At 38.8% G+C, this 16,944-nt stretch overlaps 1 protein-coding gene and 1 long non-coding RNA gene across 5 annotated transcripts in view; both read right to left on the bottom strand.

Moving 5' to 3' along the window:
- The window catches only part of LOC100741235 (tyrosine-protein kinase Btk29A-like), a 64,318-nt gene that overhangs the window by 41,307 nt on the left and 6,067 nt on the right, over window positions 1-16,944 (bottom strand). The gene's annotated exons all lie outside the window — the stretch shown is intronic.
- On the bottom strand, window positions 700-12,211 carry LOC117152337. Its single transcript, XR_004462688.1, has 3 exons — window positions 12,201-12,211; window positions 2,973-2,977; window positions 700-845 (listed from the first exon to the last, which is right to left on the bottom strand). It is a non-coding gene; the product is annotated as an uncharacterized LOC117152337 (long non-coding RNA).

Raw genomic sequence — 16,944 nt, forward strand, 5'->3', positions numbered from 1 at the left:
GTTCCTATTAGGAATAGCCATTACGAATGATTAACATTTTTTGCACTACCGGTCACCATTATCGATGACGGAAATTTCATTCACATTGCCAGTAACTAAAACAAATGATCGGAATTTTTTTCGTTACCAGAGACCATTATCGTTGGCCAGACTTTTATTTTCGTTACCGATAACCATTATCGATAACGAAAAATTTTTTTGGTTTCCGCTAACCAATATGGGTAACAAAATCTTTTTTCTGACCACATTTGACTGTTGTCAATTGTTAACATTATGGTTTAGTATTCATTGATAACATGAAAAAAACTAATTTTAAGTTAGGTATATATCTTATTAAGCAGAAAAAATGATTAACAGTTGAAGATTGAGAATAACTGAAAATAATCAGAAACAATTTTTCGATGATAATTATATGTAACCCATACAGAATTTCTGTCATTGACAATGATTACCGATAAACAAAAAAATATTTATCATTTATAATGGTTACTCGTAAACGACATTTTTAACCAAAGATAACTCTATATTTTAACACTTTACCGACCGATTAGCCGATTAATCGGTTTTTTGTCGCCGACGCTTACCGACCGATTTTATTGCCGACAATCTTTCTCATTATTTGAGGAGTAATTTATTATTGAGTACTAAGGTACCTTGCTCAGTTGCGTTGCTTTGTAAGCTCCCACAGTTTTTAATTTGAAAAACTTACCGTTCGCGATGTACGAAAAGAATGGTATTGGAGAGTCTAAACCGAAACAGAACCGGCGCCAGGGAGAATCTGCGCCTGAACTGCCGGTCGGACGTGCGTATGCTGTTGAACTGCTAGCGGTCGGTAAAGTGTTAAACTAGATTAACTCTGTATGTATTGTTATAGATATTAACTGTTACAACATGACCAGTTAACTGCGTTCGACATGTATACACGTCAATCTAAAACTTCATTTCAGTGCGGTTGACGTGTATATTCGTTATTGTTTGATTTTACCTGCGCATTCCGTATGGAACTTTTGAAATTAAACTCCGAATTAACAGGTTAATTAATTTTCGCTAAAAGAACATGTATCGTAACTAGATAACGGAAAGTACTTGAGGAAATTGAAGTTGCGAACATGCGCTTAACAAATGAAACTGAAAATCTTTTCTCGAAACTGCAACCAGTTAACCCACGCCATATGAACTCGCAACTAAAAATACAACAAATTGCAGCGCGATATCATATCACTTGAACGTGTCACCATGGCTGGCTGCTGGAATCCGCGCAAGAATCATAAATCACTGGGCGAGGTCGGCAAAAAGGCCGGTTTTTCCAGCAGATAGCGAAAAAGCGCGTTTTTATTGCTCGACGTCGCGAAGAAATAACGAAGCTTCCACGTCAAAATACCGGCGCATAACTCGGTGTCACGTAAAAATCGACGTGGTCCTCTTTCAATCCTGCAACCAGCGCTTCATGGAACATTAAATCGTGGAACAGCCGTGGTTTCTTGATCGAAAAATTTTGATAGCGGTTTCTGGCAGCCAGCGTTGCAACAATTTTCGCATGTCTTCCTTATTATTTTTTCATGCAACGTTATCTTTCCATCTTCGTTTGCTCTTTTGAAAGAAGCACTGTTAAATAAAATAGCATGTTCGTGTCAGTGAAGTCAACGAAAGTTGAGAAACAGAATTGCTTGCGATTGTATGCCACTCCAAATCGAAATTGAAATTCTAGTTAATATAGTTTATGGAGTATGATACGATATAGTTTAGGGAAACATATGAAGAGAGTAACAGACATATTTCAAGAAAATTAAGAAGCAGAGAATTTAGGAAAAAGCGATCCATGTATTTAATGAAAGAACGGTCCAGAATATGTGGCGGCACTTGGCAACAATGTATATCGCCGAAGCGAAGTGCCTAATGAGCCATCAATATCCCAACGGTCCTTCCGTCGAATGTTCGAGAAAAAAGGCGTGCGTGGCAACGTTCGCGGACGCCAAACAAACGTGTGGATAGTGGGGATATTGAGGGGGCGACGAAAAGAAAAGAATCGAATCCGATCGACAGTTCGGTTCGAACTAGGGAGCGATGAAGTCGTGCTGTAACCGGGTAGCGAGATTGACTAGCGAAACCGAGAGCGATACGCGACGCGGCCAAAAGAAGTCATTTGTTAATAAATATATTGTTGACCTAAACACCGAGTGATTGTTTAACGCACTACACCCAATATCACTTCAAATACAATTCGAGGATTAGAAACGCCATTATTAACAATATCCTAAACAGATGTTTATAATATACACTACTTTGTACTGTACAGTGAAAGTATTAGCAGAAATATATTTTTACAATTGGGTAATTGCTTGAAACCGTTTGAAACTGTATTAATGAACGAATTTATGGACTTGCATTTAAACAGCAATCAATTACAAAAAATGAACATTGGAATATTGCATAGGGGGGAAACAAGTTTACAAAATTCGTTTTTCGAATACTACAAATTTTATACTTTGTGCTCATGTTCGTTTCTTTCCTGCGGTGTTTAATTATCGGCAGAAAACAGAATTTGCGAATGAAGAATTTTAAACGAAAATTGTTTTACGTATACAAGTAAAGAGAAGAGCATTTGTAATGTGGTTTTCCTATTATCGAAAAAAAACCTGTTTTAATATCGGAAATATGCCAAAGCGATATTTGCGATGCGATATTTCAATTAGCGGAGAAAATCGGCAAGCCACGTAGACGATGTCATGTTTATTTTATACCTCACCAATAAACGATCCATTGTCTTCCTGCAGTAAAAGATGGACTTTCAATGGAAAATCAGCTACCGTGTTCGACGAAATTGGACATTTCATAAAAGACAGTAGGATTTGTGATACAACAAACTAAAAAATTCTCTGTTACTTCTCGGGCTTCTAAAGGAAACCAAATACCTACATAATGGATTAGGGTTACATATCATGTTAGGTAAATGTATGTATCATTAAATATACAGACCCTGAGAAAATATTTCGGGATTTTTATATGGCCTATTGGTGATATGAAAATGACGAAAAAAATTTGTATAGAAAGATTTGTATAGAATTTGTTCGAGGCTTATTTTCATATTAGAAGCAATTTCATTTTGCGCTAAAAATACACCCTATAAAGTCTACAAATATCCCTCACATATTTCGTGACACCTTGTATTGGAAATTTCTATATGCAAATTGCCTGGAATTGATGAGAAAATAAACGAACCAAAATTCTAAATCGAACATCGTTTGTCAATCAAACAGGGGGCATCGAGTGCATCCACCGGCCATGGACGCACTCGACAAATGCGCATCGAATTTGATGACATGGGAATATGGTCGACATCGACCAGATTCTCACTCTTTCGTAAGTTATATGATACATTTCCGATTCTCTATGGTACTGTCTCTCCAAGTCATTGTCATTTTAATGTATTTAAGGTATAACGTTAAAACACGACAAGATTCTGTTTTTAGAAGAAAGTTCCTTCGTTGTCTGTGCTTCCTACGCGCTAACGAACGATTTAGAAATGGACATAATGGCAGTTTCACATTATGCTACCTATATACGATATACGACATTTTGGACGTGCAAATTGCAAGCGTTACATACTTTCATTGACGCGAGGCCTAAGTTTTTCTTTAAAAAGATACTCTTCCAACCGTTTTACATGACAAATTAACTTTTTCACAACTTTGTAAGGACGGTTCTTCTGTAACAAATTGAAAAGTCATTTTTGCAGCTGCTTGCTATAGGGATTACTTATACTTTCAACCTTGAAGATAGATATTTTCCATTCCATTCGCGCCAATAACGCTAAAAATTGAATTATGTATAGGCGATATACTGGGTAACGTATGGTAAAAAATTTGAAAGAAATTGTAATAAAATCAATCTACGCTACAAATACCTGAAGGAAAGATTCTGTATCTTCCTCCCCTTCCCTTTTCTTATTTTCTGACTCTATAATTCTTACTCTATTCTATCTTCTGCCTCATTTTCTCACTGTCATTTTTTCCTCCTTTCTTTCTCCTACCCTTTTCTTCTCGCAGTTCTGCGTAACAGCAAAAACAGAGGAATTGGAAAATGAACGTGCTGAAAGCAAAACACGAGTGACACTGTACGCAAGAAAGCCACGTAACAAACGCAATGAAGCAATTCCCTATGAAACCATATGCTTATTACAAACAGTAACAAGTTGTTCCCGTTGAAGAGGAGGACCCTAACACAAACGATAACACCACGAGCTGGCTCTTTTGCAACAGTGGAATCCAGCGAGGCAAATCTAGTTTCCTGTTACTGTAAAAGGATATTGGTTGCGTGTATAGATATACACGCACACACACAGCACAGCTTTATACAATAATGGAACGCGTTCGTTGGATAGCACGCGCATACAGCGAATCTCGCTAGCCTTCGAATCTTGTGTTACGCTACAATAATTTTCTCAACAGGTTATTCGGTATTGCTCCCTTCCCTAAATCGCGTTACGCTTAATACTACCCACACAGTCTCCCCCACTGGTCATCCTTCGTTTATCCCTTAATGCCATTACGTGGATTAAAAACGACGAAACGTATTAGTTGCAAAACGGCGATGGGAACAGCTGATGGGAATTATTTCGCGCGCACGCATGCGGCATTAAGAGGAATCGCTGTATGGAAACTGACGACGGACGTTCCTGCTAAGCGAGAAAATTCAAATTTTGAGCAACTCCTTTTGAATTTATGGCGGATCGGTATCAATAGGACGCCGACAGGTCGAGCCGCGGGTACCAACCGTCAACACTAGAGGGCTACGACGACAACGAGTTTGTCTGTCTAACTCGCTAGCGGTCGAATATACGAGCGATTGATACAAATACCGCACCTAGCGAGACTCCCTCTACGTCTAAGGCAGGGACTACCGGGCATAGCCTTACTGACGAGTCTACCGGTAGTCCCGAGACGAAACGCACAACTCTCTTTTCATCCGTCACAAATTTATAGCCGGTCGATTCCTTGAACGAAAGAAATATTTGGCGTGCAGACGGCTAGCACGGTTTATTACAAACAGAATAGTAAATCTATTGGGTGTTGAAGTAACTACTTCAAGAAAAACTCTATATCTTTATTTATGTATATCCGTGACCTTGAGACTGCTATTACGCAGAAATATTCTAAATAAGGAGCGATACATGTTATTGAGTATACATTATGTTTTGGTTTGCAAGGTCAAGGAACAAAGGAACTAATAAACAGATTTCTATTTATCTACCCTGTAGCCTCTAGCCAAAGCTATAAGCATTAACTCTTTTGGTAATGTCCTTTTGCTATAAATAGATAAACGTGCTCCACATCATTCCATTGTCTAGTAACACTAAGAAAGTAAGGATGTCAATCAGCATAAACTTATATTTATAAATTATACTTGTAATACTTTTAATTATTTCAGTATACTTTTCTATTACAAATTCAATTTCGCGTTCTTCAATCAGTTAACCTCAACCTCAACATTGGGCAACTAAGTGATTGCGGATTTTGTCATTAGGTGGTAATGACAAAATCCGCAATCACTTAATTGCCAACCGAATATTTTCGAGGAAGCCGTTTCCTAAATTGAAGTGCGAACGAAGAAAGTAACAGTAACGTATATAATAAGTAAAATGGATGAAATAAATACAAAATAGAATAAACTATAGTACAATAAAGAAATAAAAAAAAATATATAAGATAAAGTAATGTATAATAATAATGAAAATATTAATGAAAATTTTATTAAGAAATACATGTAATTTAAGATGTATAATTTCTATCATAGCTATCGGAGTTTTCTTCAAAATAAATTGTATCCTAGTATTTCTGGTCGACAGTATTTCTAGTAAATTAAATTTTGATACACAAAAGCTTAGTCTACATGCTAAAGGCAAACGCCAGTGATATAGTTCAACTTAAGAACGCAAAGAATTAAACCTGACTGACCTTTTCAATTCACCACTCGTGCACTTTTCAAAGGATTCTTTTGTCCAATAAAGCGTCCTTTTTAACAGTACTCGAAACCCGGTTCCGTTGTTTAACACTCATCTAACCCTTTCTAGAATATTCCTTTTAACTACGTTCTTAATATGCGCGTAGCCCATCTTCGGCTAAAACAAGAATTCTCGAAACTCGATGTACTGCGACAAAAGGAAGCAGATTTAAAAATGGAGCTAAAAACGACCAAAAAAAAGCAAAGAATAAAAAAAACCACCGATAATTCCACAAACACCTACACGCTTCCGCCTTCGCGGCCGCTGCACAAAACACCTCTGGCACGAGCAAAAACGTCCGACACACGACGTACAACGTCCATGCCCTAATAAACATTAATAAAGCTCGGCAAGCCAGAAAACAGACCTCCCTTTGGTTGCTAGCCTCGGTAGCTCGGTGCATCCTCGTTCAGGAGGTGGCTGACGCGAAAAGAAAGCGGTGGCCGTTGGAAAATTTCATTTAGGCTTTTCGAGTGGGTCCCGTGCCACGACGTCTTTATTAGATTCGCCGGTTTCCGGTGACCTTCGTTAACGTCGATGTTCTACGAGCGCAACCACGCTCTTCTATCCCCACCCCACACGTTTTAACCCCTCTCCTTACGTTTCACCACTCTGCTCTGTCTCGTCAGGCACACTTCGTCGAAACGACGTCCGTTGGTCCATTTGTTCGTTCATCAAGACACGAACTCGAATAATCGAGGAAATAGAGGCACAGACCGAACGTTCTTCTCGCGAAGCGTAGACGGAACGACGCGTTTAGGTTGCAGAAGTAAAAGAAAAAAGCAGGGAAAAGCTGGAAAACGGGAGAATCCGAGTTTTGTGAAAAAAAATCCGTGTTGAATTACTCGGTCCATTCGCGTGCAGCTACTTCCAACTTCTGCATCTTCTTTCTTTTTTCTTCGCTCTTCCCCCCTTTCTACTGGCATTCTGTTTCTCTTTTTCTTGTAAGAGAGAACAACGAGCAACGATGCCAGTTTTAATTAACACTTTGACTGCAACGGTGGTCATCGGTGACCGGAGCGCTTCAACTTTTTACAATTATAAAAATTGAATGAAAATTGAGGGTTAAGGCATTTTGAATATAATCGATAAATAGAAGATACTTTGAAATAAAAAGTGCCCCATTGAACAATTAAACATTTTTATTAGAACATCAACAAAAAAAAAAAGAGAACAAATGTTGCATCTAACGGTGCACTGTGTTAAAACACTTTAAACATAAATGTGGCTCATCAATACAATTTGGACAATAGGTGGCCACCTCTTTGATCCGATTCTTAGCAATTTTTGATTCTAACTGTTTAACATTTTTTTTATACTCTCTGCAAAATTTTCGTGCCAGGTACGCTTGTCCCTCTTTCTTCTGCGTTTCGCGTCGCAATCTTTGTCGAATAAGTATATTTCACGGCTCTGGTGAATGGCACTGTGTAAGGTGCATCGCGAGTGCCATTCTAAAATCTGATACCTTGATTTTTATTCTTCTTGCTTGTTTATAGAGTATCATCGCGCTTGAAATTGATGTATTTAACAGTAACTCTGAAGCTAATTTTATATATCACTCGAGGGTTCTTCTATGTGATGTAGAATATACTATCATTGGATCTGATAAATCTACAGCACATTTTCCTCTGTTGCAATCTACCACTACCATTGCTTCGTCAGAAACGTAATTTTTTCCGGACCTCTGCCATTTCAGTCGAATGTTTCGTCGAAATGATAAAAATAATCATAATACTGTTTACTAGTATCTTCTACACGTTTCAACGATATATTCTGCACGTTTTGCGGTTCGTTATTTTACGTACGCAAAAAAGTGGCGTACGTGATCATAGGCGAGAACGGTTGCGAGCCTCGCGCGTGGTGGGGGTCGTCTCCAAGAGAAGACGACGGAAAAAATTGAAGGGCAGTCAGTATCATATGAGGATTCAAACGGTATGCATCGAGAGATTCATCAATTTATTACTATTCTGCCATTATACGCTGTAAATAATAAAAATACACCCGTGACGTCCTCAGCAAACCATGTCATTTCGGCGTGGCAATCAAAATGTTAAATAACTCGCTTTTCAGTAAAAATCACGCGAGAAACCATATTTATATGTGAACATTAGTGATTTGCAGGATAAATTACAAGTATGATTCGTTGAATCGATGCATTGTTCCATCTTAGAAGAATAGGAATAGAAAAAAGATAAGATAAGGAAAGAAAGAAGATAATAGGAAGAATCGTGAAGAAGAATGTTTCTGGAAGAAAAATCCAAGAGGAACACGTTCTTTCAGCAAGTTAACTCTCGTTTCGTTTGGATATGTGTTTCGTCGAACGCGCGACAGCTCGTTAAATTTACGTAATGCACCGTTGCGAAATTAATTATAACTGCACGGAGCAATTAATTTACCTTGTTTCACGCTGACCGTTCCTCTAATACACAGTTTTGTTCGTATTTTTGTTCTCACTTGACAGAACGGTGAGTATAATTTAGCAAACTAAAAGATTCGATATTTCAATGGAGTACAGTCGTTCGTATGTAAAAAGAAAAAGTGAATTTCGTTGAACGCTATGTTCAGAATTGCAAAACTCCTCTGCAGACGTACAGTTGAAGGTCGACTGATCGCTTCTTAGACTTGCATTATTCTACCTTAACACTAGAACTACCGATAGTTAACACGAAGCTATTTCTATCGAAACCAGTGAAAATGACTGGTCTTTAAAAAATACGTAATAATAGAACATTTTTATATTTATTGATTTATTACTTTCTTACGGAAGGAATTCCATGTTATGTAATACATTTTTGGCATATTAATCCATCTGGGGCCATAATCCCTAAACGAGGGTTGACACATTTATAAAATTGTAGAATCAGTCATTTTGACTGATGTGGTATTTCTAGCGTTAGCATCTAGCGATCTAGTGATCGATCCGGAATTTTCCTGACAACTGATATCATCATATCGAGTGATACGCGATAAAAATTTTAAAAACGTGTGGCAAGTTGTACAAAACGAGGAAGCTGGTTGAATTGGGGTTCGACAAACAGATTGCAGGACGCTTTTTACACTTTGACAAGCACCAGTCATTTTGACTGGTATTGGTATAAGTAGCCTTGATACAAAATTATTTTCAGTTTGAATATATAAAAAGCAAAATAAAATTCATTATATTATTCTTTCAGTTATAGCGGAAAAAAATATAACATGAAGTATGAATTTTAAAATAAAATTGTAAAACCAGTCAATTTGACTGGTATAGTCGTTCTACTGTTAAGCTCACGTTATCCGTCTCTATCATCCATTCACTGTCATCCCCTTTAATGCTCAAAATTCTCACCTTAATCCCCAAAGAAATTTCAGGCATCACGAAAATACAAATTGCCCCAAAATGTATCGATCGAACCCACTCTCTTCGTATTTTCCTTCGAACATCCAAACAATCAAAACTTCTTCGCTGGATTTCTACCAGGTCGATTTACCAAAAAAAGAAAAAAAAACGCAAGACCAGCGAATAGGAACCATCCGTTCGTTCAACGTTCCCAATGACAGCCCCTTAAAGAAATGATTCACGATCCGACTAAAGCGGCGAGAGAACTTGACCGATGGTAAAAAAGAAGCGAGTGTTCCCGACGCGATCAAGAATAAACGATATCTGGCGGAGATCTCGGATAAGCTAAAAGTAATGCTTCCCTGGAAAGATCCAGTCGATCTTACCTCCACGTTGCAGCAGTCTCGAAGGGTTCTGGAAGTTCGATCACGTCGAGGAGACACGATTGGCGTCGCTTCTGCCACGTGGAGAAAAGTGTTCGTCTCGAGGCAAAAACGAAAGAATCCTGTTGGCGCGTGGAACTCGATGAGGCCGTGTGATCTATTGTAGCTTCTGGATTGATCGAGCGCGACCTCTCAACGTCTTAACGACCCAACTTTCCAGAAAGATGCGAAAGTCTTCCGTGGTGTCGAAGATATTCCGGATGAATAACGATTGCTTGCCTACGAGCTGGCAAGTGGATCGAAGAAACCGAGGATTAATTAGAAAAACTTCTCTACGATGGATTAATTCCCGCGACTCGCTGAATAGTCTGTCGGAAAAGCTCTTCCGATCTTGAATATCTCGGATGAGAAAACTTCCGTGGAGTAATACTCTACTTCTCGAGGGTACAGCGGATCGTTGATCGATAGTCTTCGAATAGTCTCTCAGCAGACGGTGTTGCACGATTGCTTCTCTCCAAGTATCCAATTACTTCGGTTGGTATCTTGCCCCGACTTAAAGCTGCAGCTTTTTCCTTCCGAGAACCACCCAACTCGAGGGGAATAGGAAATATACGATACTCTTCGCTCTTGGAAATCCTCGTAACCTCGGTTCTACTATTCGTGAAAACGCTGTTCAACGTTCGATTCAACACCTAGCATCGATCGATGAAATAGCGGCAAATATCCTGGCAAATATATCGACTAACAGACGATGTATACGAGTATCGATGTATATTTCGAAATACGGAAATTACACGGATTAATTGCTCTTGGAAACAGAGCTTCTTGCTTGCAAGCAGCTGAACACCAAAATGAAAGAATGCAATTGACTGACGTTGGTATGTTTCTATGTATGTTCAGATATATCGTAGATGCTGAGGAGCAGCAAAGAGCGATCCCGATGACGACCACTGACTGAGCCGCGGAGCAGCATCAGGAACTCACGGCGGAAGAAAGGATGAAGAGAAGGTGGCGGTGGCGGCCCTGGGGCGCCTGCGCTGCCAATTTTACACATGGTCTACGAGCACGTTATATCCACCCCTAAGCAGCCCCTGCCATCGAAACAGGCTGGCTTGCCTACCAGCTAACAGGCTGCGTACCTCTACGCAGCTAACTGCTACTGTTAACACTTTGACTACTGCGATGGGTCATATATGACCCACCACGGTTTCCTCCTATGACCACTGCTGGCCGGAGTGTTTCAACTTCTTACAATTGTAAAAATTGAATGAAAATTGACAGTTGGGGCATTTTGAATATAACCGATAAATAGAAGATACTTTGAAATAGAAAATGCCCCACTGAGCAATTAAACATTTTTATTAAAACATCAACAAAAAAAAAAGAGAACAAATGTTGCATCTAACAGTGCACTGTGTTGAAACACTTTAAACATAAATGTGGCTCATCGATACAATCTGGATGATAGGTGGTCACCTTTTTGGTCCGATTCTTAGCAATTTTTGATCCTAACTGTTTAACATTTTTTTTTATACCACTCTCTCCAAAATTTTCGTGCCAGGTACGCTTGCCCCTCTTTCTTCTGCGTTTCGTGTCGCAATCTTTGTCGAATAAGTATATTTCACGGCTCTGGTGAATGGCACTGTGTAAGGTGCATCGCGAGTGCCATTCTAAAATCTGATGCCTTGATTTTTGTTTTTCTTGCTTGTTTATAGAGTATCATCGCGTTTGAAATTGATGTATTTAACACTAACTCTGAAGCTAATTTTATATATCACTTGGGGGTTCTTCTATGTGGTAGAATATGCCATTATTTGTGTTACGCCCCGAGGTTTACTATAGGCCGTGTTTCTAACCGTCTCCCTTGGTACTACAGTGTCGCAGACAGATCGTCTTACATGACCGGCGAAATATACACAAAGTAGCGATAAGCGCGTAGTTGTCGTCCAGCAGCGAGTTTTAACAAACATCGATTCGCCTTCGGTTCGTTATTTTACCTACGCAAAAAAGTGGCGTACGTGATCATAGGCGAGAACGGTTGCGAGACCCGAGCGTGGTGGGGGTCGTCTCTAAGAGAAGACGAAGGAAAAAGTCGAAGGGCAGTCAGTTTCATACGAGGATTCAAACCGAATGCATCGAGAGGTCCAGAGAAATAAAATCAAGGTCGCTTAGTCAAACGAATGCGTGGGGAAATATTATAAAGTCGAATCGAATTATAATAATAAACTAGTTGTATCATCGTTAAATCATTTGTAACGTGTTAGTTATCATTTTAAATATTGTTAAAAATAGAAGTTTATATTAACCCTGTTAGTTCAGTGTTACAATCATTTAAACTACGTCTGTTAACCTAATCGAAACGGGGGAACGATTGGTTCGCGGCGTGGACTATCAGAATCGTAGGAACGCTCTTCGCGAACGGTCGTAACAATTTGATCTGACAAATCTACAGCACATTTTCCTCTGTTGCAATCTACCACTACCATTGGTTTATCACAAACAAAATTTTTTTGCGGACCTCTACCATTTCATCGAAATCATAAAAATAATCATAATACCGTTTACTAATATCTTCTACACCTTTCAACAATATATTCTGCACGTTTTGCTTACGACGAAATAACGAATGCGAATGGTTTGTTGAAATAAACGAAGCGTTGTTATAATATGTCGCTGTAAACTGTTACCAAGGCGATCACCGGTGACGACCAATAAGATAAACGGTCCATTGAGGAAGAATGTAGTCTTACATCATCAATTTATTATTATTTTTCCACTATATGCTTTGAATAATAAAAATACTCTCGTGGCGTCTTCAGTGAAGCATATGATTTCGGCGTGGCAGTCAAAGTGTTTTAAAGAAAGCTGCGTGACAGGATAAGATGGTGGAGACAGGAGAAGGATACAGAGGGTTGCTGTTTCCGGTGGTTATATCTGAGCAACGTAGTAATAGCTGACTCGATTTAAGCGACGGAACTGAATGGTCATCATATCGCGATTAAATTTCACGTTTAGCGCGAAATAATTTTGTGAGCGGTATCGAGAGGAGAAGAGGGATGATTTGATTTAAGAAATACGGAGTATAGATGGTTAAATATCGCAATTAGCTTCGATGTTTGATGGGAAATGATTTTGTAAATTGAGGAAGAAGGATAAAAGTTCACAATAAAGAGGGGTAATCTGATTTGAGACATAAGAACGGATGATTAACTTATTGCGACTAGATTTCACGGAAGTGATTTTGTGAATTGCTAGAGAAAAGTAAAGATCGACGATAAAAAAGAAAATTTTCGTTAAATCGTTTGTTAAAAACAATATAATGAAAGATAATGAGACAATGAATTTATTTTAAGAGGTAAGAACCAGTGGTTAAATACTGCGATGATGTTTCATGAGAAATAATATCGCGAGTGGTATCGAGAGAAAGGCAAAGATTTATAAGAAGAAAGGAGATCTGTTTTTTTGAAATTGTGTTTCAAATGATAATATGGCGGATGATTTCTGAGATAATAATGGATGGTTAAAATATTGAAATGTTACTGAACATTGTACGAGGATATAAAGGGAATGAAAAAACTCTGCTTTATTTTATATTCTTTGTATACTAAAAAAGGAATTTCAATTAATAACGTAAAACATTCTCATTCAATTGTTCTACTTGCACTTTAGCTGCGAAAGATAAATTTTTAGCCAAATACACCGAGCGCTCGAGCTTTGATGGTAAATAAAGAAAACTTCCGATACGAGAAAAAGGGAGAGCGGCTAAAAAATCCATTTAGAAAAAACCAGATAGATCGAATAAGGATTATAGAGGAGTTGTCTAGATCGCGATGTTAATTGATATGGATTTGGGATTGTTAATTAATCGATGCACGCAGATTCGATTTTCTCCAATATATTTTTTCGCCTCGTACAACACGTCTTAACACACAAAATACACTTGGTCAATTAACACGTGGTCGACTTCTAAGACAAAAGAGCGTCGTTAGAAGTCGTACCAACTTAGCTTGTAGTAACTAGCAATCATGCCAACCTAACATTTCTCAACGCGCGATAGTGGGAGAAGCCTGCTTTTGCCGGTTATATCTGTAAATGGCTACACCACGGTATTCGTTCAGGTCGAGTGTCCAGTGGCCGATTGCGCTGATCTTTCGGTTTGTAATTTATTGCGGAGAATTGGAAGAGGTGCCTGTTTCCTGGATGTTTGCGTTTCTACCTACTTTCCGGGTTACGTAAGCGCATTTATTCGAACATTTCGTGGCTCGAACGATCTTCACATTTTCTAGAATTGATAGTTCATAAAGGTTGAGAAAGTGAAAGATTCTAATTGACAAATGTATAACAAGACAGGAAAGTTAAATTTGTGATTTAAATTTGGAATTATAGGAAGAGGAATATACGAGCTTAATACGCAAAAATTGATTACTACTAATATCAATGGAGTATAAATGTATAGTTCGTTTAAAACAAATGATTTGATTTTAAATTAGTTTTTGTTAACTTGCCTAAATTAATGGAAAGTAAAACTATCTTCTTATTTTGCGCAATCTCTTCAATTACAATTCTACGTTCTAAGACTGAAGAGAGGTTTTAATCGAACGTATGTATTTTTATTGGTCACAGCCTATATATACCAGCTAATGAGATTTCTTTTAACAAAGTATAATGATGATATATCGTGTGCTTTCTCGTTTCACGCTGAGAACTTTCTTTGTAGCTCGTTAGACGATCGACCATTAAAAACTAAAAAAATAAAAATGTGAACCAATAAAAAACTAATACCAAGCTACTCTTTTCCACGCCACAAGTGATTTATTTATGTTATCGACGTTTAAAAAAAAGATACTCAAGAGCAAAATATCTTAGGTAGAACGAATAAAACACAAGCGAATAAGAAAACTCGCTGCTTTAATACATTTTTAGAAGCACTTTCGCACAATTAATCGCACCTTGACACTAAAAATCCCTCCACATCTTTATGCGTATACGTATACGTACATATGCTTTCTGCTCCTCGTGAAAGCTTCCTGCTACCGTTTCTCCTGATCATGAACAAAGCATCTAAAGTAACCAGAGAAAACAAGGAATAATAGGTGGCTTTTTATCGGCCGGGCAGAGATAATATGGTGAGTTTAGCGTCCGGAACGCTAGTGGCGCTTGTCAAGCGCAAGGTAATGTGTATAAAGCAATTGGCCCTGATTCGAGGCGTACCGCTAGCAAACTCAGCGTTATTATTCCCGTCATTTGCATTCTCATACGCGTCCCTTTTCAAAATTCTTCCGAGATATCGGACTCGACGCGAGTATCGTTCTTTTCATTCTTTGTCTCTTCTATTGGCTTGGCAACTAAGTGATTGCGCCTTTTGTCATTAGGTGGTAATGACAAAAGGAGGAACGAGGCAAGCAGGAACACACTCGCTGCTACCACAGTGGTCGACATGGCTCAGGAGAACCGACTTGGTGCCGGATGAACGAACAACCGTTGTCTTCCGCGTAGGCAAACAGGAGGATACCGTGGAAGACGACAACGACGCCTGCGCTCGCTCTCTACGACACCCGCTTATGAATATTACACCGTCGACTATCAAACTGTGGTCCTTGTTTTCCGTAAATTCACTTTCGTTACGTGGAAGCACGATGTCATATCCTGACACTCGTTTCTTCCACCTTAGTCATCGATTTATCGCTCAAGTTGACGACTGCCAAGGATTACTAACCTGAACATTGGCGATCGATGCATGACGTTGAATGCTACTCGACAGTTGGGTTATTTAACAATATTCTCTTTTTTACTTAAATTCCTGGAGAATATTTGGGAGATGTATTAGGTTGGCAACTAAGTAATTGCGGATTTTATCATTAGGTGGTAATGACAAAAGCCGCAATCACTTAGTTGCCAAGCCAATATATAACAATAAGCGACAAGACGAGGAAACTCTACAAACTTCCTTACAGAACGCAAACTACACTATTCGTCAAACTACATTATATTCTTATAATAACGAAAATTTTCTACACGACGCAGAAATGTATGTTTTTATCTATTTCTTTCTTTTGAAAAAAGAGTAAAGGCTAGATATTATTATACAATAAAATAAGGAGAATTAAAAATTGTAAGATACAGAAAATTTGAGGAGAAAATAGTTGAAGAAGTTTATGTACGAAAGATTCCTGCCTATTTTGGACGCATCAGCCACAATTATGGTAATCGCTCGATTGAAAACGTAATAATGTTCAAGTGGGAGATTCAGCGCAACTGATTTTCACCCACTATCAATTCTCCCGTGAATTGTAGTCTCGCGCAACTGATGATGTTCCAGGATCGTTAATTATCGATTCCGACGGCCTCTTAGTGCGTTGCACGTCGCGTGAATTTTACGCTGCAGCAAAATGCTGTCAGTAGGAATCGCGAACGGGGCGAAACGAAAGGAACAGAACCAAATCGATCTCGGCTCGTGCCGTTACATGATCAGACGCTCAGGCTCAGATCAGAGAACTGTTTAATCTACTTTTTAATACCACTTTCTAACTCTTTTATCCGTTTTCCAATTCTCCTTTTCATCCAATTAGACCTCGTTTTCGTGAAACCTGCTACTTTTAACGTAACATCGAAAAGTTAAAGACACCCTCGTCCCTGCTCAAATTGAAAACATTTTTTCACGAGGATTAAAACGCCAGAGCTGAGTCAATCGCAAGTGTTAAAGAGCGATATTGAAGGAAACTAGCGGCACGTAAAAACGAAGGGCAAAGAAATTGCCACGTAAAAAAACCTCCGCCAAATAATAGAAAGAAGACGTATCGAAGAAAAGTCGAGAAGCACTTTCTCTCGAGCTAAATCAAAACACCAAGATGGTTCGTCCTTTTTTCCCTAAAACGAACGCCATCCAATCTAAGTCACATTTAGTTTTTTCCGGTCTAAAGGCTTTCGCCCGCCGTCTCACTCAATTCGCCGCCCCTCAAGGCCGTTCTCTGTCACCCTAAGGCTTCGAAACCATCGTTTCCGTGTTTTCAACGAGTTAAACAGGTGAACACACGCTGCACTCTCGTCTCGTATCATTTCTCTGAATCGCCGCCGACGAATTCCACGGAAATTCATTGCTGATCGCTGGAAATCGCTGGAGACCCCGTGTATCCGGACTATTTCGAAGCAATTATCGAATGAGAAATCGCATCGTCGAGTACGTTTCTTCGACTTCGCAATTACATCGATACGGTCCGTACGAGTTTTATTTTCTTTCTCCG

The sequence above is a fragment of the Bombus impatiens genome, unplaced genomic scaffold, assembly GCF_000188095.3.
Source record: "Bombus impatiens unplaced genomic scaffold, BIMP_2.2 scf_1159, whole genome shotgun sequence".
Taxonomy (NCBI): domain Eukaryota; kingdom Metazoa; phylum Arthropoda; class Insecta; order Hymenoptera; family Apidae; genus Bombus; species Bombus impatiens.